The following is a 24,568-nucleotide window of genomic DNA, read 5'->3' on the forward strand; positions in this document are numbered from 1 at the left end:
ACCAGCAGGCCCCTCTTTAAGAAAGGGCTAGGGAAGAGAGGCTCATTCTGTGGATGCTTTGCAGAAAAGTCTTTGATTCTCACCAGAGCTACTGGTCAGGATACACTAAACCAGTGGGGCTGACCTATGCCCCGGTGGCACAGGCATGCAAAGTAGATGCCATCTGCCATCCTGCATACTGATCGCCTGTAAACCACACTTACGGTATAGTTCAGTTCTCTGCAAAATAATCTATTGGGTGTGGTAGAGACATGAAGATGAACCAGCCACAGAAGCAATTCTACTTTAATAAGAGAAGGGAGACAAGCCATTCTTGGTTCCTTGTTCCCTCTCTCCACATTTCTGGTTCAGGACTAACTTCTCCTTTGCCTTTACTTCTTGATGCTGGAGTTTCTCTCTCATCCAGCCATCTCTACCCCAGGTATACTGGGGTCCTAGAATCACATGGCACTGTGGTCTGGTGGGAAGATAGGCCAGCTCCTGAGCAGGTGCCCTGTAGCCTCCATGCCCAGCGCTGGAGCCATGACATTTCACCCCAGACTGAGGATTGCAGTCCTCTTGCTGGTAGGGCTAGTGCATGGTAGACGCAGCCTCCTCCCACTGGCATGAGCCTGTGCCAGCCTGGTCAGGAACTCAAAGCCTCTGAAAGTCTCAGCTGCTGCATACATACATATATGAAGATTCACGGGAAATGGGGTGTGGCTCAGGTGAGGAGATGCCTTGCTGACTCCCCAAGGCTATCTTCCACCCGGAGTTGGCCTGCTATTTTTTTCTCCCCCATTCCTCTCGGATAGAAAATTGCACACACCCAGGAATCAGAACCAGACGCAGATCTGTGTTCCATCGGCTATGTCACTTAGTCAAGTCACCTAACCTTTCTAAGCCTCAGTTTCCCCATTTGCACAGTGAACATAATGACCTTGTTTCTTACTTCATAGCGATGTTCAGAGGCACACTTTTTGTCCTTAAACTGTCCTGAAGCCTGGTGAGGAGGCGGGATTTGGACTAGAACACACGTGCATGTTTTTGTGTGTGCATATGCTCTTGCACATGCGCGCGTGCACGCGCGCGCGCACACACACACACACACACACACCGTGCCTTCCGTACTGGGTGTGTTTGGGTGTGGTTGTGGATGGAGTGGGTACAAACTTGAGTGAAAGTAAACTTCCTGACTGGGCTGTGCGGCAGCGTGGGCTTAGTGGAAGCCAACCTCCAGAGCTTCTGACTCTAGTGTTGTTTGTATATTAGACTCCCACGTATTTTAGTCATGTTTTATGCAGTCACCAGCCTGTGAGGTGGGTGCTAGCATTCCTGAGGCTCAGAACACACCCTGCACTGACCTGGAACAGTATTACTGACTGAGCGCCTACTACTGTGGGCTGTTACAGATCTAGCTATAAAGAAAACACGCCAGGTCTCTCCCCTGTGGCTCTTGCATGTATTCCACAGATGATCACTTTCGCCAAATAAGATGGAAGGTGGTGTCCATGCCAAGACTTGAACCCAGATCTGGTGGCCTCCAGGGCCTCCAGAGTTCACTCTTAACCTCAGGATACTCCACTCATGTCCTGACTGTCCCTGGCAGCGCCTTGGGGGAAATTGAAGATTTGTGAGCAATCGTGGACTGGTACTTCAGTAGAATCCTGTTTCTAGAGAATTCCCCAGGAGCCTTGACCCTAAGCCAGGTTGGTTGAATGTCTGGCCCTTCAGCTACTTTCCCCTGGGTGGGAGGAGCTTTTCCAAGGGCATTTCCCCAAGGAGATGGAGGTGGTCTCTGGGGTGAGAAAGGGACACTTCCTGGTGCAAGTGGGGAATCCCCTTGGATTTCTCCAGAGTTTGGGGAGTGACCTATGATTTTCCTGTTGCTGAGGCCTCCAAGTGTTTTAGGAAAGGGCAGTATTGCTTTAGGACAATCCTGGGATTAAATTAGCCTCCTATCTAAGGCTGATGTGTTCAGGGTTCAGTTCCTGCCCTCCCTTACCCTCGGCCTCAGGCTGCCGGTGGCTGCTGTAAGACCTGTGACACTGCCGCTGAGCAGTGACACTTTTCTTTTAATTCCAGGAAATAGAGATTTGCAACCTTGACCCCACAAAGGAAAAACAATGCTACAAGATTTTTCACTAGAACATTAGTCAGAATAGCAATCATAGGGGCTGGGAATGTGGCTTAGTGGTAGAAAGCTTGCCTAGCATGCATGAAGCCCTGGCTTTGATTCCTTAGTGCCACATAAACAGTGGCACTATGGCTCACATGGTAGAGCACTAGCCTTAAGCAAAAAGTAGCTCAAGGACAGTGCCCAGGTCCTAAGTTCAAGCTCCAGGACTGGCACGCAGGTGTGCACGTGCGCACACACACACACACACACACACACACACACACACACACACTCATACTCACACAAATAGCAGGGTTGGGAGTCTGGCCTAGCAGTAGAGCACTTGCCTAGCATGCACAAAGCCCTGGATTGGATTCCTCAGTACCACATCAACAGAAAAAGCCAAAAGTGGCACTGTGGCTCAAGTGGTAGAGCCTTGAGCACAAGAGGCTCAGGAACAGAGCCCAGGCCCTGAGGTGAAGGCCCAGGACTGGCAAAAAAAAAAAAAAAAAAAGTACAGATACTGCAGGAGCCACAAGGGAAATCTGAGAGCAATGGAGTGGAAACCTTTTAGAAAAGTAGCGGAGCATCCTTATCCAGGTCCCGTGGGAGGCACTATTACCAGGAGAGTCCACCTGGTCTCACACAGCCTGGGGAAGGAGGCTTCAGCATGTTTATCCAGTGTCTTTGCTCATTTTGTCTTTATAGAGATGGTTTGCATCTGAAAAGATCTACCTGCTTGCTTATGTATTTGATGGTTACCTGTCCATAAGGACAGCACCCCTGACTTGCTCAGAGCAATTCTCGGTTGAAACTGGGACCTGCTCAGCAGCCCAAGACTTTTTGTCCTAAGGCTACTATGTACAAGCACAACCGAGAACAAGTGGGAATCATGGATGTGATTGTAGAAACAGGTAGATAACTAGCTGATAAGGTCAGAAATGAAGCTTGGCAACCAGGCTCGGCCAGCATCAGCCAGTTAGTTACTGTTTACAGGTGTCATAGACAAGTCTGCTTTGTGCACTGCATTTTATATCTGAGGAAAATGAAGGGAGAAGCAGTTGTTCTTGTGATCCCTGACCTCTGGCCTCTTGGTTTCCAGCCCTCCTGCTGCTGCTAGCCACTTCTGTCTCCTAGTCCAAGGCTTCAGCTTCTCTTTCTGTCTCATCTTTTCTCGATGAACCAAGGGCCTCATCCTAGACACACCTCCAGCCCCATTTTTTCTTTCTTATGTGCAAGTGTTCTGCCAGAAGCCATTCTGCTTCACCTGCCATGATTAGGGCTCAGTTCAGTCCAATTGTTAGCTCCCTATCCTGGTGTCCTTTCATGTGAGTCCCTCCTTGCCTTCCCTGAGCTACTAAATGTGGTTCTGTCCTTGGAGAGCTTCCCTACTCACAACCACCCTCTTGAGGATCTCATCTGATGCCATGACATTCAGCTGTTACATGCTGCTGCCCATCATGATGCACACCTGTAATCCTGGGTGTGGAATTACCTTGGAGAGCAATCTAGTTCCCAGCCATCGTGGACTACATAGGTAGAGCCTCTCTCAAAAAAGGGAAGGATTGGGCCAGGAGTTTGGCCTAGTGGTAGAGTGCTTGCCTAGCTTGCACAAAGACCTGGGTTCAATTCCTTGGTACTGCATACATAGAAAAAAGCCGGAAGTGGTGCTCAGGCTCAAGTGGTAGAGCTAGAGCCTTGAGAAAGTCCAAGAACATTGCTCCGATCCTGAGCTCAAGACCAGGACTGGCAAAAAAAAAAAAAAAAGAAGGATTCTAGTTTGAAGCCATCTCAGGCACAATTGTTCCTAAGATCCTATCTCAACAGAAAAAGCGAGGCGTCGTATGCACGCCAGTCATCCCAGCAGGAAATGTAACAAGGACAATCATGTTCCAAGATGGTTGGTATAACCAAAACTTGAAATGCCCTCCGCCTTCAGGCTTTTCAACTCAGAAAATGACAATTCCACTCTCTCAGCTGCTCAGACCCAAATCTCTAGTCCTCTACTTTACTACTATTACTACTGCTATTATTATGTGATGTAGAGAGGGGCTACAGTAATATAATTCAGGTAATAAATACATTTCTTTTTGGACAATGTCCCCCTTCCTTCTCTCTCTCCCAGTTTTTTCCCTTTCATCTCCACCCACAAGTTGTATAGTTCACTTTCCACATAGTGTCTACTGAGTACCACTGCTGCATTTGTTTACCCTTTGTCCCTCCATTTCTTTGCTCCCCTTTCCCTCCCAAAGACAGATAAGACAGAAAACAAAAACAGTAACAAAAATAAGCACCTCTTATTTCCATTTCCTGGAGTCCATTTCATAGATATTTTATGTGATAAGGGGCATTGGGCCTTTGTGTTCCTCCCCTAAGAGTATCCTCCTTTGGTTTGGTCTCACTGTGTGTGACTGCATAGTCCCGAATAACTTATCATGCCCCGGTGTATTTTAGATCCAGTTTCTACATATGAGAGAAATCATGCTGTCTATCTCTCTGAACTTGGTTTACCTCACCATGATCTGTTTTACGTCCATCCATTTCCCTGCAGCTCCACTACTCTTTTTTCTTCCTCCTCCCCTTCTTCGTCCTCCCCTTCCTCCTCCCCTTCCTCCTCCCCTTCCTCTTCTTCCCCTCCTCCTCCTCCTCCTCCTCCTTCCTCCTCCTCCTCCTCCTCCTCCTCCTCCTCTTCTTCTTCTTCTTCTTCTTGTCAGTCTTGGGGCTTGAACTCAGGGCCTGGGCATCTTTCTTGAGCTTTCTTAAGGCTAGCGTTCTGCTGCTTGAGCCACAGTACCACTTCTGGCTTTTTCCATATATGTGGTACTGAGGAATCAAACCCTAGTTTTTGTACACTCTACCACTAGGCCACACTCCCAGCCCCAGGTCTTACCTCTACCTCTGACTATTAGTATTTAAATTGTTGATATTATTTTTGTTGTTGTTAACCTCAAGAAGACTGTAGGCTTCATAAGCACCAAGTACTTTTGTCTACTACTACAACTCGAGAGGCTTAGACTAGCCTTTGTCATGTAGTAAGTACTCAGTAAATATCTGGTGAGCGGTTATATTTGTATGGGGCTAGAAAGCGCTCCAGAGTTTCTGCCAGCTTGGAACAGTTACATGCTCCAAGTGAGTGAACCGGAAACAATCTGAATGCAGAATGCCCTGGGGTGAAAGGCCAGTGTGCACTCATACTTCAGAGGCTTTAGAAGAATTTTCTTGATTGGCCAACATCATTTACCTTGGGTCCCAGGCTCACTTTGTTTTAAGGCCCGTCCTAAAGGTATTGTCTCCAACATTTCCTCTTCCCCCCGCCCCCTCCAGGTGCCAAAGTTTGCAGACTCATGGAGGAAGACAAGGCATAGGTAAGAGAGCAGTAAAAGCCTGTCTAGATTGGGAATTCCCAACATAAAGTCTTTGGAATGTACTCAAAGAAGTTTAGGGTGCCAAAATGTTGGCTACTAGACAGAGTGAAAGCACAGGGAAATTGTGCTGACTTCCTGGGCAGAGTCCATCCCCAGGGATGAGGGACAGATCGGCTATGTCACACATGGTAGTATCACCTTTAGCCCCAGTGCCTGAGTTTACATTGTTGCCACAATAGAACAATTGAGACTGGGTGGTTGATAAAGGAAAGACTTTTTTTAGGATTGTGCTTTCAGAGGCTGGGAAATGAGATGGCCGTGTCTTCCATGGTTTCTTGCGCCACAGCATAATATGAAGAGAATGAGGAAGGGAGAGAAAACAAGGAGAGGCTGGATTGGCTCAGTCAGAACTGAACCCTCCTCCTCAGAGACCCCATCACCTCTTAAAGTCCCCACAGTGCCAATCTAATTCCAGCAGAGTTTCAGAAGGATAAAACACATTCAAGCCACAACACCCAGAAAAACAGTCGTTCCTTTGGGAAAACAGCTGGCCTGGGGCCCACAGGATGCCCTTCCGGTTCTGCCTTCTGAGAAAGGGAATTGGATGAGTGGTTTTTGAGTGAAAAAAAAAAAAGAAAAATCTTGTAAAACGTGTAAGGGAAGCCTCTTTGGACTCAGCCTGGGTTATTGAAAACAGCCAATCTCTTAACCAGCTTGGGAACTGGTGATCTGAAGCCTGTTTCCTGCCTACAGGACAGGCTCTGACCTGTGATAAATCAAGAGGGTTCAGTGAGATTGAAATATCTAAAAGCTGAAGTTCCCTGTGTAGCATGTGGCATGCATCCAGGCTGCGGCCTGGATGGACTAAGGACCTGGAAGATTTGGATCTATGGAAAAGCTTAGAAACAATGTTTGGTTTGATTTGGTAGAATCATGAGAGGTTTACAATATTTTCTTATTTTCCACAAGGAACTCATATTCTATCATGATAGTCTTCTTTCTTTTAGTAAATAGCTATTAAAATTATTTGTTTGTTTATGCCAGTCCTGGGGACTGAACTCAGCCTGAGCACTGTTCTTAGGCTTTCCTCAAGCTTAGTGCTCTACCACTTGAGCCACGGCACCAGTGCCGGATTTTCTATATATGTGGTACCGAGGAATTGAACCCAGGTCTTCATGCATGCTAAGCAAGCACTCTACCACTAGGCCAAACACCAAGCCCATGTTTGTTTGCTTTTTAAGTAGCTACTGTACATTTGCCTTGGGCCAGAAAACCAACTGTATAACCCCTGGATAGAGCACTGTTGGACTAAGGAAACAGAGGGAACAGAAGGTGAGAGAAAGAAAGAAAGAAAGAAAGAAAGAAAGAAAGAAAGAAAGAAAGAAAGAAAGGAAGGAAGGAAGGAAGAAAGAAAGTTCAAAGCCAAGTACCAGTGGCTCATGCCTGTAATCCTGGCTACTCAGGAGGATCACGATTTAAATTCAGCCTAGGCAGGACAATCTGTGGGACTCTTATCTCCAATTAACCATCAGAAAACCGGAGGGGATACTGTGACTCAAAAGGGTAGAGTGCCAGGCTTGGTGGCTCACACCTGTAATCCTAGCTACTCAGGAGGCTGAGATCTGAGGATCAAGGTTCAAAGCCAACCTGGGCACAAAAAGACCTGGGACTCTTATTTCCAGTTAACCTTTAGAAAATGAGAAGTGGGCCTTGTCTCAAGGGTGAGACAATAGCCTTGAGTTGAAGAGCTAGGGGACAATGCCTAGGCCCAGGGGTAGGGTGGTAGCCTTGAGCTGAAGAGCTCAGGGACAGTGCCCAGGCTGAGTTCAAGCCCCATGACCTACCCCCAAAAAAGTGGTAGAGCACTAGCCATGAGCTGAAGAGCTCAGAGACAGCACCCAAGCCCAGAGTTTAAGTACTATAACCTACTAAATAAATAAATAAAAGATCAAGCTGGCCCAAACAAGTGCACCTCGGAGATGATGTTGAATTGTTGAATCTCCAGCAAGCATGCAAATCCTTCTTCAGCACCACCAATGGTCCCTCTTCAGGGAGCATCTGGTGAAAAGTCTGATGATCTAAGTCTGGTCTGTCCCAGTTGGACCTCTAAACTGGTAGCTGTGGGTTCCATTGTGTTTTCTGGCTAGTAAGATGAAATCCACGTGGCATTTGCTTTTGTATGGAGGGGATGCTGGGGATTGAATCTAGGGCTTTGTATCTGTTAAGCAAGTGTCTCTCTACTTCAGTCATGCCCTTAAGCCCTTTTTGCTGGTTTGGTTTTTGACGTAGGATCAGGCTGACCTCAAACTCATCATCCTTCTGCCTCTACCTCTTGATTGTCATTTGGTATTCCAGGTGTGTGTGTACCACCATGCCTGGCCAGCTGCATGACTTCTTATGGCCTAACCTTGGGAATCATATAATATCACTTCCAAGTTACAGGATTCAGGAAACAAGACACAGACCTTCCCTCTAGATGGGAGAAATATCAGAGAATGGGCAACAACCATATTTTTAAAATTCACTCCACCCTGTCTGAGCTCAGCCTGCCCCTATCTCCTAGGATACTCTCTGGATTCCCTTATCTGCTCCCTCTCCTGGCCCTAATCCAATCTCATTTTTCTTGCATTTGAACACACATACTTCTAAGAACTCCTCTGGCCAATCATTTCCTGAAGCAAGAAAATGAAATCTTTCCTACATGCTTTTTAAGAAGGCAGTGGGAAGAAGTCATGTCTGGAGGGCTGGTAAGGATTGCTGTTGGCATTCACAGACCAGAGGAGGCTGGAGGTACAGGGAGGCTGAGTCCCAGTGAGGGGGCAAGGCAGGCAGACCCTCGGGGCCTTCACCTTCCTCTGGCCCACCCTGCAGAGCTACAGCCCCTCAGCCGTGCTAAGCATCATCCTCTCTCACAGGGAGGGTACTAAAATCAGAGAAGCAGAAATCTGCTTGCCATCTTGACCAACCCTCCTTCCTTACCCATGCTTCTTTTACCTTTAGGGAAGTGTGTAAATTCTAGCTCACCTTTGAATGATGTAGTTTCTATCAGTTTTGCTCTATCAAGCCACGCTTGAGTCCTTCAACCAAGTAAACCAAGACAAGTCCCCCCCCCCCATCCTTACCTAGCAAGGTGAAGAGGGCCCAGCCCCTTCCTGTTCATTCTTACAAAGCAAGTTTGCAGGGACACTGCCCAAATCCTGCAACTCAGCCCACTCACTGTGGGTGGTGGAGGTCCCTGGTCTTGGGAAGCTTGGCTCAGGTCTCTCTGCACAGCCCCTCCCACAGCAAGAGGTTCAGGGTCCATGTTCCTGGAAGAGCAGATGGGGCTCACCTATGTGTGAACCTGGGTCCTGCCTTACCCCATCTAAGTGACTTGAAGTTTGACCAGGATGTAATGGAAGTCAGCCATTGCTAGGAAGGCTGCCACCAACCTCACAGAGTCAGGGAAGTTGTTTTTTTTTAGCCATGCAAATAGAGCCAAGCCCAATATGGACCTCAGCAAAATGTTGCAAGTTCCTAAGAATATTAGGTATAGACCGGATACCAGAGCTTCGTGTTAACCTATGAACACAGACACCTGAGCCAACCTTCTTCCCCAGCAATACCTCTGCCTTAGGTGATAGCCCTCAGGAAGCATAGTTGCCACATCTGCATAAGCGGCCTTCTGCAGCTGTGCTCAGCTAGCCATGTCCCTGGGGCAGAGTGGGTGGGGCCTCCTTCCCATTATACACCATTACACACTGCTGGCAAGCCTCTGTCAACAGAAGTGCTGAGCAAGAAACCCATTGCAACAGCATGCACAACACCTCTCTGCCTGTGCAACCTGTCTCACATGGGCAGAAACCACATCCTCCACTCCAGTATCCATTTCATTGTATGTGACTTTTGTTAGGGCTCTCTCAGGCCCTTGAGTGGACCTGCTTTTCCCATGCGTTTCCTTCCCCAAAGCACAGGTGTTAAAAAAAAAATTCTAGTGGAAGCTGGTATTAGTGGTTTACTCCTGTAATCCTAGCTACTCAGGAGGCGGAAATCTGAGGATTGTGGTTCAAAGCCAGCCCAATAGGAAAGTCCGTGAGACTCTTATTTCCAATGAACCACCAGAAAACCAGAAGTGATGCTGTGGCTCAAAATGGTAGAACATTAGCCTTGAACAAAAAAAAAAAGCTCAGAGATAGCACCCAGGCCTTGAGGCCAAGCCCCATGACCAAAAAAACACCAAACCCCAAACCCTGATGGCTGACCTTACCCCTACCTCAAAGATGCTGTCCAAATTGATGTATGTTTCAAAGAAAAGAGTTAATAAAAAATTATAAAATTCATAAAAATTAGTAAAAAAAAAAAAAACGTAGGGGCCCGGAGTTTGGCTACTGGTAGAGTGCTGGCCTAGCATGCACGAAAACCCAGGTTCGATTCCTTGGTACCACCTATATAGAACAAAGCTGGAAGTGGTGCTGAGTCCCAAATGGTAGAGCTCTAGCCTTGAGAGAGAAAGTCCAAGGACAGTGCTCAGGCCCTGAGCTCAAGCTCAAGACAGGCAAAAAAAATTAAACACAAATATCACATTTTCACCAAGTGAATTTACCCAACAGCCAGCCTCCAGATCAAAAAACAGAACATCACCAGCATCTACTTTCCATGACTACTGGGTGCCAAAGATTTGCCTGAAGTATAAATGAGTTTTTGCCTGCCCTCAAACTTTACAGCATGTACGTGGAGCCACATAGAACATACTCTTTTGTCTTGACTTCTTCCACTCAATAGTCTAGATTCAAGTTGTTGCTTGTAGTTATTGTGGTCCGCTTACTCTCATGCTTTCAGGCATTGTGTAGTCTATTAGTTTATCCATTCTACTGATGATGGTTGGTTATAGTCAGATGCTATTTTGGCCACTACTACTGTGAAGATTCTAGTGTGTGTCTTCCGGAGCACATGTAGGTGATTCTGTTGAATATATACTTAGAATTGGAATTGCTAGGCAATTCAGCATTGGTATTTTAGGTCAAGAAATTTTTACAAAATATTGCACCAGTTTATAGTCTCTGCACTGATGTGTGAGAGTACTGGTTGCCTCAAATCTTTGTAAACAGTTGGTATTTTCTTTTCTTAAAAAAAAAAGGGGGGGGCTGGGAGTGTGGCCTAGTGGTAGAGTGCTTGCCTAGCATGCACGAAGACCTAGATTCAATTCTTGGGTACCACATACATAGAAAAAGTCAGAAGTGGTGCTGTGGCTCCAGTGGTAGAGCTCTAGTCTTGAGCAAAAAGGGTCCAAGAACAGTGCCCAAGCTCTGGGTTCGAGCCCCAGGACTGGCAAAAAAAAAAAAAAAAGATACCAGTGGTTCACATCTGTAATTCTAGCTACTCAGGAGGCTGAGATCTGAGGATCTGAGGATCTCGATTCAAATCCAGCCCAGGCATGAAAGTCCGTGGGACTTTTTTTTTTGCCAGTCCCAGGGCTTGAATTCAGGGCCTGAGCACTGTCCTTGGGCTTTCTTAAGGCTGGCACTCTATCACTTGAGCCACAGCACTACTTCTGGCTTTTTCTATGTATGTGATACACCAAGGAATCGAACCCAGGTCTTTGTGCATGCTAGGCAAGCAATCTTACCACTGGGCCAAACTCCCAGCCCCTCATGAGACTCTTCAATGAACCACCAGAAAATGGGAAATGATACTGTGGCTCAGAGTGGTACATCGCTATCCTTGAGCTAAAGAACTCAGGGACAGCACCCAAGCCCCATGACCAAAAAAAAAAAAAAAAAATCGGCCTTTCCAGTGGGTGTGTTCATGGTGTCATAATCACCATGTGTCTTTCATTTGTATTTCCCTGGTGACTAATACAGTCAAGCACTTTTCCATGTGTTTGTTAGCCATTTATATTTTCCCTGCTCTCCCCCCCCCCCATACATTTATAAGTATCTGTTGACATACTTGGTTGTGAGCATTTCTTTAATGCTCCTTAGGTAATTCTAATTTGTAGCCAAAGTTTTAAAAAATTAAATTTTTTCTTCTTCTTTGTTTTCTGTCCTTGAACTTAAGACATTTTAGATAGGGGCTCTCATAGACTTGGGCAAAGATAATCTTCACACATACTTTAATATACATTAAGACACATCTCAGCTGGGAATGTAGCTTAGAAGTAGAGTGCCTGCCTTGCATGCATGAAGCTCTGGGCTCAATTCCTCAGTACCACATCAACAGCAAAAGCCAGAAATGGTGCTGTGGCTCAAGTGATAATAGTGCCAGCCTTCAGCAAAAGAAGAAGGAGGAAGAGCAGGAGGAGGAGCAGCAGCAGCAGCTCAGGGGCAGTGCTCAGGCCTTGAGTTCAAGCCCTAGGACTAGCAAAAAAAAAAAAAACAAAAAAACAAAAAGTACCTCTCAGAAAGCAAGAGATCATAGTTGAGAGCTGGGACTCTTGAGAAATTTCGGCCCCAGAAGGATCCAGAGAGATCCTGTAGTACCCACAACTGCCACAGAAATTTCCTGGCCACAAAAATGGTCCCCTAATGGTCCCCCTGGACCCCCAGGCCATCATATGGAAGAAGTGGAGGGCTCCATGCCAGGTCCTTCCCAGTGTCTAGGCCTGTGTGGAGGGGACCCAGCTCATGTTGGGGTTGTGGGCAAGCATACCCCTGGGCAGGGCTGAGGAACCTTTGTTCCTGCATGAAAGAGTAAAGAGCAGCTGCTGGCTAGCTCTCAAGTTCTCCCAGTTGTTTTCCTCATCTGCTACAGCCTCTGTCCCCTACTCTAGACTGCACTTCCCTAGGGAGCCAGCTCCAGGACCTTCTCTGGTTTCCCTCCCCCCATGCTTCTTGACCCTCTCAATCATCTGAGCTTGGTGAGACTTGGAAAGCAAACAGTGTAGCTTCCAATGATATGCTGCCTTGACTGAGTCCCTTTTGTCACCCATGCCCATCTTGTCCATCCTGGAGACTGTTACCTCATCGTAGGAACTGCAGGGCCCCTCAGAAAGTAAAGTGCCATCTGGTAACTCAGTCTTCCAGTGAAAGAAGAAAAGTAAAGACCATAGCAGGCTGCCTCCTATGGGCCCAGGGTATCACCCAGGCCATGCAGGGTCGGCGAGGAAGAGCTCTGTGTGGTGAGTGTGGAGTGGACCCCTCACCTGTGGCTGGGACACTGGTACCTGGACTGGTTGTGCCCTTCAGGCAGAGGGCTCTGAGCAACAAAATGAAGTTTTCCATGGTACTCAGTGTCTCTTCCATGCAGTTCCAATTTGACCATTTGGAACCAGGCACCTGTGGCTCACACCCTATAATCCTAGCTACTCAAGAGGCTGAGGTCTGAGGATAGCAGTTCAAACTCAGCCTGGACAGGAAAGTCAGTGAGACTTATCTCCAATTAATTACCCAAAAAGCCAGAAATAGAACTGTGGCTCAAGTGGAAGAGCATTAGCCCTGAACAAAAAAACAGCAGCCAGGATTGGTACATACACACACACACACACACACTTGACCATTTGGAGTTTTGGGGTACAAAGCTACTCTAGGATGTGTCATACATGTCTCACGGGTGCAGATCTAGCTTGGCAACTGCTTTAAGTATAAAATACTCGTGTCTAATAGTCCAAGCGAAGATTTGGGGGAAGGGAGATCTTACTGACCCAGTCAGTGACAAGGGTGCTGTTTGTATCTGAAATAACAGGACCTTCCTCCAATCCCCACAGCAATGTAGAGTTAAAGTTAAATCGCATCCCTGCCTGTTGGTAGCTCTGTCTTCTCCATGGTGAACACCTGAGCCCATGATGAAGAGCAGGATTCCTTCCACTAACTCTACACCCAGCTTCAGGGATCCCACTTAGAAATCATGACCGTCTACTCTCTCCTCCCAGGGCCTGTGAGTTCTCCTCCCACCTTGCAATCTCCTGTATGCTCCTGTCTCTTTTGTCTGTCATGCCTCTCGACCTGGCCTTCCCCTTGAGGTTCTGCTATGGTATCTTCTGCTCACAGCCAAGGCTCGCCTCATCAGCCCCTCACTTATTTAGCTCACACCTGCTAACCACACATCCTACCACTGAACTGCACCCCAGCTCTAGAAACTTAGTCTTCTCTATAGGAAGAGACCAAAATACAGGTTAAGAGGCAACTTAGTAAGATGGTAGAGTATTTTTGTGGCTCAAAATGAGCCCAGAGAGTAGACAGTAGTCTGGGGCAAAGTTCTCCAGGACTCTAGGTATGACATAGTGTGTGTGTGTGTGTGTGTGTGTGTGTGTGTGTGTGTGTGTGTGTGCATTTGAGTTTGAGTCTCCTCACCTTTGGCTTGGTGTGGCATTGTGTGTGTGTGTGTGTGTGTGTGTGTGTGTGTGTGTGTGTGTGTGTGTGTTGTTTGTGTGTGTGAAAGTATGTGCATTTGAGTTTGTGTCTCCTCACCTTTGGCTCCTGACCCCTCCTTTGGAACTTCCTAGAGCCAGGCCACCTCTGCTCTGGGCATCAGTCCTTTGAGTGATTTCTAATGGCTGATTGCACTCTGCTGCATACCACAGGTTATGCTTCTCTAAATATGGCAATTTCTGTTGTGTGTCTAAAACGTGCTACCCAAAATGGACCAGTAATATAAGAGAAGAGCTGAAGTGAGGATCTCTCTCCCCTTCACAGATGCAACCCTTCTTGGCCATGGCCACATGGCTATGCCCACGCTCTGGACTCGCCTCAAGTGTGTTGGTCTGGGCTAGACTCAGCTTCTTGGGCCTCATGTTGGGCCTTTAGATCCTGCTTCTCCAGCCCGGCATGAGCCTGTGACCTCTTGCCCCAGAGGGAAGGTCTCCTTCTGGCTAAGAAAGAAATATGGGTCCCACAGCCTCTGATTCCCACTCGCTCTTAGGTAGTTTAACACCTTCTTCTTTGTTCCTCCTTTGAGAAGTGTGCTACTTCCTCACCCCAGGCCCTCCTCTAGACCACAGTGACAAGTCAGCAGGATTGAGCTAAACAGCCAGAAGTCAGGACCTCTATTGTGGAAGCCTTTTGCATCCTGGAGGCTGTTATTCTTCTACTGGCTCATAGGCCTGACCCCAGGGTCACCATAGTTATCACATCCTTTGGAGGTTCCGCTCAGCACCCCACTCTTGGACCCTCCTTCTCTGGTTTTGCCACCTGATGTAGGAGCCAGGGCATCACCAGGCACATTGGCAGAGAGGTAAGCAAGAGGTTACAGGTACTGAGATGGCTGAAGTTTATGTTTGTGCCTCCAAACATTAGAGATAGTCCTTCATTTGCTTCCAAATCCAGCCAGACACACACCCTTCTCCCTTGGTTGTGAGGCCTCCACAGAAGAGTTTATTTAATGTTGCAGCCAGGAGCTTTACAGCCCAGTCCCAAGAAGGTTATCTTTTTATTGCAGTTTTGATTAATGATTGATCAAAAACTGATACTAGAAACCCTAAAAAACAAATTTGCCCTTGAGATTAAGTGAGATCTACATCTGCCAAGCTGGGGACCTGTCCACCTGCTCTCTGCAATATCAAACCGGGGCAAGAGTGCATGGCAAGACCCAGCCCCCACAGGGCTCTCCCACATGCACACACACACACACACACACACACACACACACACACACACACACACTGTGGGCAGCAGGGGTACCCTCAGATCTTTTTAAAATTAGGCTACAAATTGCACACTCAGGGCTTCGTGCATGCTAGACAGGCATTCTACCACTAGGCCAAACTCCTGGCCCTTCAATAGAATTTTTCTTTTCATGTCTCTGTTTCTGTTCAGGCTAGTTACAGGGAAACTAGGGGCATGAGGAAGAAAGAAGCTGTGTGAATGTGGCCACCTAGGTTTTCTAGGGTTCTCCACTTCCTAAGAACTGCAGGGGAAACAGCAAAGAAGTGCTCGCCTGTAAGCGCTTGTCATGCAGAGCATCTGAATGCAGGGTCAGACCCTGCCTCTGGTATGCTCTGGTTGTGTTGACTGTCTCTAAGGGCCAGCACCCCATTGAGGTCCACAGGCAATGTGAGAATCTCAAAAGGACGCTAACCTATAACCTCAGAGATACCCTCCCCCAATATACAAACACAGTGGGTTTTGCCCACTCCTGTCCTCTTGGAATGCTCCCTCCACCCTCCCACCTCCTGCTGGGAGTGGGGTGCTGGCAGAACACATCCCTTCCTGGGCCTAGGTGCACGGGAAGCGGAAAGCTGGCACAGTCACTTCTACATTGACACTGGAAACTGAAACTGGAAATCACAGCCTCCCAGCCCTAAGTGCCAGGGTTTCTTTTCCGCGGGGGAGATTGGGAGATCCCCTAGGGCTGTGGCACTGCAAAGCAGGACTGTTTGCTGTCCACCCTGCGGGAGTTTCTAGAAAATGTTCCTTTCATATTTTTTCTACTGGTACATTAGGAAAGGACTAGACTCTTAGGTAGTTTAGCTAATGCATTTTAAACTACTGCCTTCTCCCCCCTTCACTTGCCTGCACCTCACATTGAAGGAAAGAGATTTTATTTCCTCAGGTAGTTTCAATTTAAGTATGAATCAAAGATGAAAAACCCTGGCCTCCCTTCTCCAGTTCTACCACTGCCCTAGGTACTGCTTTGGGGTAACTGAGACTGAGCCTCTGGAATGTGAAGAGGAGCACAGTGGAAGAGAGCCAGAAACCACCTCACCTGTTAACTCCACTCTGTCCTTCACCTCACCTGCCCTGTTTCTTCCTCAGTTCCTTGGATTAAAACTCAAGCCACACCCTCTCCAAACTAAACTTTCAGGAGGCCCCAAATCCTTCTTTGGCACCTAGGATAGTTCTTGGCATGCTATAGATACAATATATATATTTGGGGGGGGAGAGGGGGGAGACTTGAGGACCCAAGTGAAGACCAGCACTCAGCAAGGGGTCTTTATCAGGGGTGCCAGTTTCTGGATCTATCCCTGGCCTGCCAAGCCCTCTCCCTTGAGGATGCTGTGGATAGTGGTACTCCCTCCAGGAAAGTTTCATGTAACCTTTTCCAAATAGTTAAGGGCCACTTGACTCCCTGGGCCACTAAGAAATGCCACTTTCGGCCTATGGATTAGAAGAGGACAAGTTTGGGTTGGGAGCAGAGGATGGAACAAATGAGATACTGGCTGAGGAAGTTACCCTGACTTCAGACCACACACTCTAGTCATCTGTTTGGGCCTACTTGCTTGCCTGTGAAAAGGAGCTTGGTCTTGTGTCTGCACCTTGAAGGGCAACTTTGGAATTGAGTCTTCTGAGATAAAAAACAAAAACAAAACAAAACACTCAGCTCTGATTCGCTATTTTGTAACCTTGAGTCAGTCACTGAGTCTTTCTCATTCTTTTCCTCATCTGTAAAGTGGAAACCATGACAGTGAATTCTGTGATGGAATTCATGTTCCTGACATAGGCGAGCACCTGTCATCAGTAGGTATTATTACTTGAGCTGGGGTACCTGTAAGAATCTCCTTGAGATGAAATGTAGCCTCCCAGACCAATAGAGACATGTAAATGCAGGAGACCCCTTGCGTGTTACTTTGGAGCTGTGGGCACGCAGCTTTCCTCGCACATTTATCTGGGGTGGGACCACAGTTTTACTTGTTGAATGTGATGTACCAGAGGGAGGTGACAAACTGAAACCACCAACCGTTCAAGCTGTCGTCTGCACCTAAGCCGTGGCCGGCGCAGATGGTGAGAACCCCAGTGTAGGCTCACTTCCTCCCTCCCTTCCTGCGTCTTCCTCACACAAGCCAGCTTCCCAAGGCTGCAGGAAGTGAGGCCAGAAACAGTCCCCAGGGAAGGGGGAGAGTTGGGGGAGGCCTGGGCCAGGATAAAGACAGACTCCTTTGAGGTCCTTGCTAGTTCCTGGACCACAGTCTCTGCTGTCTTGTCATCCAGGCTTGCCTAAGTCTAATCTGTAGCAGACTCTTGTCCCAGCCCTTCTCTCTTGAGATTGTGATCCATTATTGTCAGACAGCGTCCAGGGAGAGGTCTTGGCAAGGAGGAGAGCTGTCTTTTCTCAGAGGAAATGCACTTGTGGTTTTGAGATGTTCATATTTCACATCTGTGGTTGGCGTTTCCCAGGGTTCTTAGAGGTGAATGCAGGGTCAGCCCCATGTCGCCAAATAAGGCTCCCCCTGACCTTAACAACAGGCCTGGCTGCCCCACTGGTGGCCACTGCCACCGCCTGCCAGTGTAGCCTCCAGAAAGCCCTGAAGTCGCTCCCAGCTTCCACATATGCAAAGGCCAAGTTCCTCTGTCAGAAATCACTGCCCTTGGAAGGACCACAGAGAGACAGAGAGCAATTCTGAACAAAGGTGGATGAGGCGGGACTCGGGCAGGACTGCCTGGGTCAGAGTCCACCTGACCAGTACCCTGGGACCAGCTCGCCAGGATGAGCCCTTCACCCCCATATCCCGGCTGTCAGCCTTAGACTTCGCAATAATTACCAGTTCACAGCCCTGCTCATTTCAGTTCCGCTCATTCTACTTCTGCCCTAGGAAGACTGCTAAGTTCCTTCCAGATGGTCCATCTTTAAGTTCTCTCAACAGTCCAGTGAACCCCCATTTCAAGTCTCAAGAAACTGAGGCTAAAGGAAATAAGACTAGCCCAAGGTGGCACCACCAGTAAATGGTGAAACCACACTTAAAACCCAGTTTAAATGGCAGGGGGGAAGGGGGAAGGGTCCAGACCCTGTGCTGTAAGCATTGATGCCACACACGGGCTGTGACTCAGTTGGGATGAGGATCGCACGGAGTGGAGTCATGCATGCCTGAGGAGTGAGTGCACAGCTAGTGCAGCTGCACACCTGTTGAATTGAAACAACAGCCATGGCTATGCACAGCCCCCAGCCTCAGGCATGTTTCACAGCACTTTGCACGTTCTCTTGCCACAGAGCTGAAATACTGAGGTTTGCAGACCAGGCTTGGCTGTGGCCTTTGTATTTGGTTTCCACTTCCTCTTTCTGGACCTCTTCCCCCTCCTCACACAACTGTATATCACCAACCTGAAGAAGTCGAGAGGAACCTCAGTGCAGCTACGGAGGCCTCCAGCCTGTCGGTGCTAGAGGGGATAGGGCTGGCTAGGTCAGAAGGGTCAGGTCAAGGTTCTAGGTCTAAACATGCCAGCACAAAAGCAGGCATGTTCATCTCTTTCACTCAGAACACTGCTAGGGAGCCACAGTACTCTTGCCCTGATGAGTAGTTTCAGGATTAAAAGTATAGAAGTAACTGGGTACCAGTGGCATGAGCCTATAATCCTAGCCACTCAGAAGGCTGAGATCTGAGGATCCTTGTTCAGAGCCAACCCAGGTAGGAAAGTCTGTGAGACTCTTATCTCAAAAAAAAAAAACCCACAAAAAAAAAACTACTGGAAAAGAAAAGAAAGAAAGCCAGCCCACAAAAACTGGAAATGGAAGTGTGGTTCATAGTGGTAGAGTGCTAGTCTTGAACAGAAGCCCAGGGATAGTGCCTAGGGCCTGAGTTCAAGCTCCAGGACTCGCATAAAAATATATATATATATATATATACACACAGGTGATCTGGTAAAGGCACATTAACTCAGAAGTCTCCTCAAAATCTGCTCTTGACACCATGTCACTATGCACCAACACCAAAGAACAGTAGAAACAGAGGAGCCACATGACGTATGGTAAATACACTATTGGGTATAATACTGTAATCACAAATGACTCTTAGCAACATGATGGTGAGCAAAAGAATACATTCAGGACAAATACACACACAAAAGAACTCCAATATAGTTCCTTTCACACCAAATTTAACAACTGGCAAAACTATTATATTTTTTATTAGCTTCTGGTACTCGTACAAAGGGATTTCAATTAACATGTGAGTTTGTAAGTACACTGCATCTTGACCTGTCACCCCTTCCATCAATCTCTAGATTGTGTTGTTAAGCATACATGCAGAGATCGTAAAACTATAGAAATTACAAAATTATCACAAACTTCACTGTAGTCGTGGCTACAGGGGGGAATGGTGGGATTCAGAGAGTGCTGATCTTATATTATCTCTTGACCTGGGTGGTAGTTCCCTTTATGATTATTAAACCAAAGGTCTATTTTTGTCCAAACTAAATGTATTTTTTGTGTACATGTTAATCAATAAAGGATTCATGTCTGTGAATCTCTCGTAGCCCTAAACAGTGCAATGAAAGGACAAGACAGCCCACTGGGCTTCCCCACACCACACCATTTTGGGAACAGCATGGCAAAGTGCCATGCTGCCTGGTACACCACAGCTGTCTCTGCAGATGATGGAAGATAAAGACCGTGGTGGAATGCAGGAAAGGAGGACAGCCCTCAACGCCATGCTGCAGCCAGGAAAGATGAGCAGGAACAAGGGCTGGAAGAAACCATGGCCAAGGCGTATCTGAACTCCAGAACCTTTGAAAGGGCAGAAGGACCTATGCAAAAGAACCCACCTGAGATGTTGCCCCTCTTGCCTGTCACGGAGTACTTAGTTCCTACCTTAGGATTCTGGCTTCAAAGATGCCTTGTCCTGGCAGAATACAAGGAAGAATGACCTTCAGCAGCAGTTTATGCTGGAGCCTATGAAATATACAGAGAAGAGTCTTTAACTTGCAACAGGCCTGGAGTGAGTTAATGAATGTTATTAAGTGAGCAAATGCTACTAAATGTCACGTGAGCATGTAGTGTGCTACTCAGGAGTCTGAGATCTGAGGATCACACTTCAAAACCAGACTGGGGACTAAAGTCCATGAGACTCTTATCTTCAGTTAACCACCAGAAAATTGGAGGTGGAGCTGTGGCTCAAGGGGTAGGCCTTGAGCTGAAGAGTTCAGGGACAACGCCCAGACCCAGAGTTCAAGTCCTATAACCGACAAAAAAAAAAAGCTATTCCTTTTATTAATAGGTTGATTATATGATAAATGTTATAGTTAAGGTTAATAAGCAATGAGAATAAATAACATTTCATACATCATCAAAAAGTGGGGGGGGGGGGAGAGTTCATCCTTGTAGTGTAGGTACTGCATTTTGTTTATACATACATCCACAAACAGCATCTTTACTTTTTTAAAGACCAACAGCTTTTTACCTTCTGGGGCCTCAGTCTACTGTCTGTGCAGTCTGAAGAGGTGATAGAAATATCCAGATGTAATCAAAACAGTCAGAACCATGGATGAGGGTGGGAAGTTTCAGTATGCATTGGCAGTCAGTGTATTCAAGCTGGCATAGCTTCCAGTCCTCAGGAAGCCGCAGGGTTGCTGCTCATCTTTTTTTTTCTATGGTATTTTCATGGCCTTTATATGTCACCTTGTCAGCTGTATTGTTGCTTCTCAACAATCCTGGAAACTCCCACCCCTACCCCCACCCCCTAGTAGCTGGCTGGGGGTAAGTACTCCATAAATGTTAGATAGTATCATTTACTTCATTATTTTGATTTGGGATGGGCAATCAATCCTATGTTATTTAATGAGCATGTATTGTGTGCCAGAAACTGCTAAGTGCTAGAACACCACTGTGAACAAATGAACCTGTCCCTACCTGCCAGAGTTTCCAGACACTCTGGGGAAACTTGTTGGCTGTGTGATAAACCCTGATGAAATTCACTGGGATTAACACTTGCACAGCCAGACATCCTTGGATTCCATTTGTGGAACACACCCTTCCTGCCCTCAGGTGCTAGAATGTAAGTGGTGCAGACACCACCGGTCAAGTAAAAGCACTGACTTGTGCTCTGACTAGGGATGGCAGTCTAGCTCTGCCCATACACCCTCGACTGATCTAGGAGCTCAGTTATTTCATCAGTGAAATGGGGTTGATGAAAAATACATTTCTCAGAGGCAGCAGAGAGCAAAATAGGGTCATTCTACCACCTAAGTCCAGAGAGCATTGCTATCACATTTTAGCCTGTGCAGCCTCTGGTGGCCTGGGGTTAATGAGAGCACTTTCGTGACACGACTTGTAGTCAGTAAGTGATTGCTATTGTTTTAGGCAAATTTAGGGGAAGCAGAAGTCTATGCAGGCTAGAAGATTGGACATGGTGTGGCCAGGCTTTGTTCTGTGAGGAAGGGCAGGGCTCTGAGAAGTGCAGCCTGCCATACAGGCAAAGGCCCAGGAGGCAGGAATTCTAACAGGTTGGTGAGGGCAGTGGTTACCAGGGAGGAACTTGACTTTCTCTCTCGGCACAGACAAGCCAGTGGAAGCTGGCTGTGGAACAACATGCATGAGGCAATCGCAAATGGTTTAATTCATGCAGCATTTTATTTCCCAGGCAAACAAAGATTAAAAAAAAAAAGTATCTCCATGGTTACACAGAGAGGGCAAATGACTTCTTAGGATACTGGCAGATGACTTATCAAGCCTTGTTTGTGACCCCTGGCACTTTTCAAATATGTATGAGGACCTGTGAAAAATGTTATATACTTTATAAAATTTGTCTTGTACTATAAAAGCAATTATTAGCCATTGTAGAAGATTTGTGTGTATGTGAGCCAGTCCTGCCAGGCTACTTCAGGCCTGGGCACTGATTTGAGCTTTTTTTTTTTTTTACTCAAGGCTAGTACTCTAGCACTTGAGCCACAGTACCACTTTCAGCTTTTTGGCTGTTAATTGAAATAAGAATTTTGCAGACTTTCTTGTCCAGACTGACTTTTTTTTTTTGGTGTGTGGGGGGGGGTACAGTCCTGGGGCTTGAACTCAGGGCCTGGGCATTGTCGTCTTTGAGTTTTCTCAAGGCCAATACTCTATCACTTGAGCCACCGCACCACTTCCAGCTTTTTCTGTGTATGTGGTACCAAGGACTCAAACCCAGGGCTTTGTGTATGCCAGGCAGGCACTCTTACCACTAGGCCACACTTCCAGCCCCCAGGTTGGCTTTTAATCACAATCTTTAGATCTTAGCCTCCAGAGTATCTGGGATTGCAAGTGTGAGGAACTGCAGCCTGGCAAGGGATTTTTTTTTTTTTTGGTGGGCCATGGGGCTTGAACTTGGCCTGAGTGTTGTCCCTGAGCTCTTCAGCTTAAGGCTACCTCCCCACCCTTGAGCCAAGCCCCACTTCCCGTTTTGTAGAGGTTAATTGGAAATAAGAGTCTCAGGTTCTTTTGTGCGTGGGCTGGCTTTGAACATTGATCCTTAGATGTCAGCCTCCTGAGTAGCTAGGATAAAGAAGAAAATATAATCACCTATAATCCTCCATCCAGAGACAATCTCTACTAATATTGTTATATATTTCTACCATATATAACCCATTTAAAGTTACATATTTCTATCCACTAGAATAGAATATCTATACATGATCTAGATCATGTATAGTTTCAAGTTCTACCTTTGCCCTGTAAAATCAGGAAAGTTTTCTGAGGAAGGACTGTTTTTAGTGAAGAAGGAACTCTAGTAAACCTTTTCCTTGAACAAAACACAGTGTAAAGCCTGTCAGCAGTGGTTGGGAGGACATCCTGTGGGGATGAGGGGTGGCTCTCACGCTTCCGGTGTGAGCTGTGAGGCAGTGGCTGTGGCTGACTCCTCTGCTCTCCCTGTCAGGCTGCATCCTCTTGACCTATAGAGAGGAGACAGTTTTCATGAATCCCCATTCACCCTTCCTTCTCTATAGGATGCCATGAGCATCCCCTGCCATCACAAAGCACAGGAGGCTTGGAGTCATTACTGTTTACAGATTCGGTCTCCCGTGCCCTCTGGGCAGATAAGACACTTCACACAGGGTGACACTGAGGCTGATAACAAGCTAATGACTTCATTAGGTCTTACAGCTACTTAAATAGCAAAGCCAGCATGCCATGCAGATCTGACTGACATTTAACTCTGTGACTTTTCCTTGATGTGACACACACACACACACACACACACACACACACACACACACACACACCTTAGATCTAGCTTTTCCTGACCCAAACTGGGTCCCTTAGTGAGGAATTAGACCTCAGGCTGGGACTCTGAGGCTGCCAAAAGAGGAGGCTTTTGTCCCTGAGCTCTTGGTGAGAACCCTAAGAGATACAGGACCCCACTGGATGAGCCTGTTGGCAAAGCAAGAAGGGCTATACATGGCCTTTGGCTTTCAAGTAGACTTAACCAAATGGCCCTGGTTTACTTGGAACTTCCTTTTCTCCTACTGAAAAGCCCTAATCCTGGGAAACACTTCATTCCTCAACAAATAACGGGGCGCTGAGATCTGAGCATCATGGTTCAGAGCCAGCGCAGGCAGGAAAGTCCATGAGACTCTTATCTCCAGTTAATCACCAAAAAGTTGGAAATGGAGCTGTGGTTCAAGTGATGGAGCACTAGCCTTGAGCAAAAATGCTAAGGCATCTAGTCTTGAGTTCAAGCCCCAGGACTAGCACCAGAAAAGAAAAAAACAGACTGTTGGACACTCAGTCCCCAAAGGTTTATGTATGCCTTGCTCCAGTCTGCTCTAGATTATCCCAGCAGCTGGCAAAACCAGCCCTTTAGATCCCTGGATGCTAGGGAGTGGGGAAGTTTGAAGGGTATAAGAGGTTTCCCAGCTGATCCATGGGCTGTGGAGATGAGACCTGTGCCTGCTTTTCATTGTTTTGTGTTTGTTTGTTTATTTGATGTTTTGTCCGTCATGGGGCTTGAGCTCAGGGCCTGGGCACTGTCCCTGAGCTTCTTTTGATTGAGCCACAGCACCACTTTCAGCTCTTTCTGTGTATGTGGTACTGAGGAATCGAACCCAGGGCTTCATGCATGCTAAGCAAGCACTCTACCACAAAGCCACATTCCCAGTCTAAGACCTGTGTCTGTAACAGCATAGAGCTCCTAGCTATATGCTGGGAAAGTGACAAAAATGTTTACATCAGAGCCTCTGGATTGCTGGTGACTTTCATAAATGTTTTTTATTTCCTCATCTGTATATCTTCCTCTTTGCACAATTAAATTACTTTTTTTAAAAACTTGTGTATGTTTTTAATAAAAAAAAAGTCATGAATGACTCAGCCTTCCATCTCCAGCCCTGTTGAGGAACCCAAGCAGGTTGTGCCACATGACATGATGACACAGCAGCCCTTGATCCAGGGCCTTTGGCCTTGGGTACTGGCTGGCCACAGACCATTCTATCCAAGGCTTTCCTCTCATCCTGCTCTCCGAGCCTCAACGTCCAGATGGGCTTTGTCAGAGCAGGTGCTAAGGACAAGGTATTTATTG

General features: G+C 47.0%; 1 long non-coding RNA gene across 1 annotated transcript in view; it reads left to right on the top strand.

Annotated features, from left to right (window-relative positions):
* The window catches only part of LOC150044843 (uncharacterized), a 58,196-nt gene extending 33,878 nt beyond the window's left edge, over positions 1-24,318 (top strand). Inside the window, exon 3 of the long non-coding RNA XR_016533056.1 lies at positions 19,563-24,318. This is a non-coding gene — a long non-coding RNA (uncharacterized LOC150044843). The remainder of the gene's footprint in view (positions 1-19,562) is intronic.
* Positions 24,319-24,568: the final 250 nt, after the last annotated feature.

The sequence above is a fragment of the Megascapheus bottae genome, chromosome 29 (assembly GCF_031878675.1).
Source record: "Megascapheus bottae isolate mThoBot1 chromosome 29, mThoBot2.hap1, whole genome shotgun sequence".
In the NCBI taxonomy this organism is placed as follows: domain Eukaryota; kingdom Metazoa; phylum Chordata; class Mammalia; order Rodentia; family Geomyidae; genus Megascapheus; species Megascapheus bottae.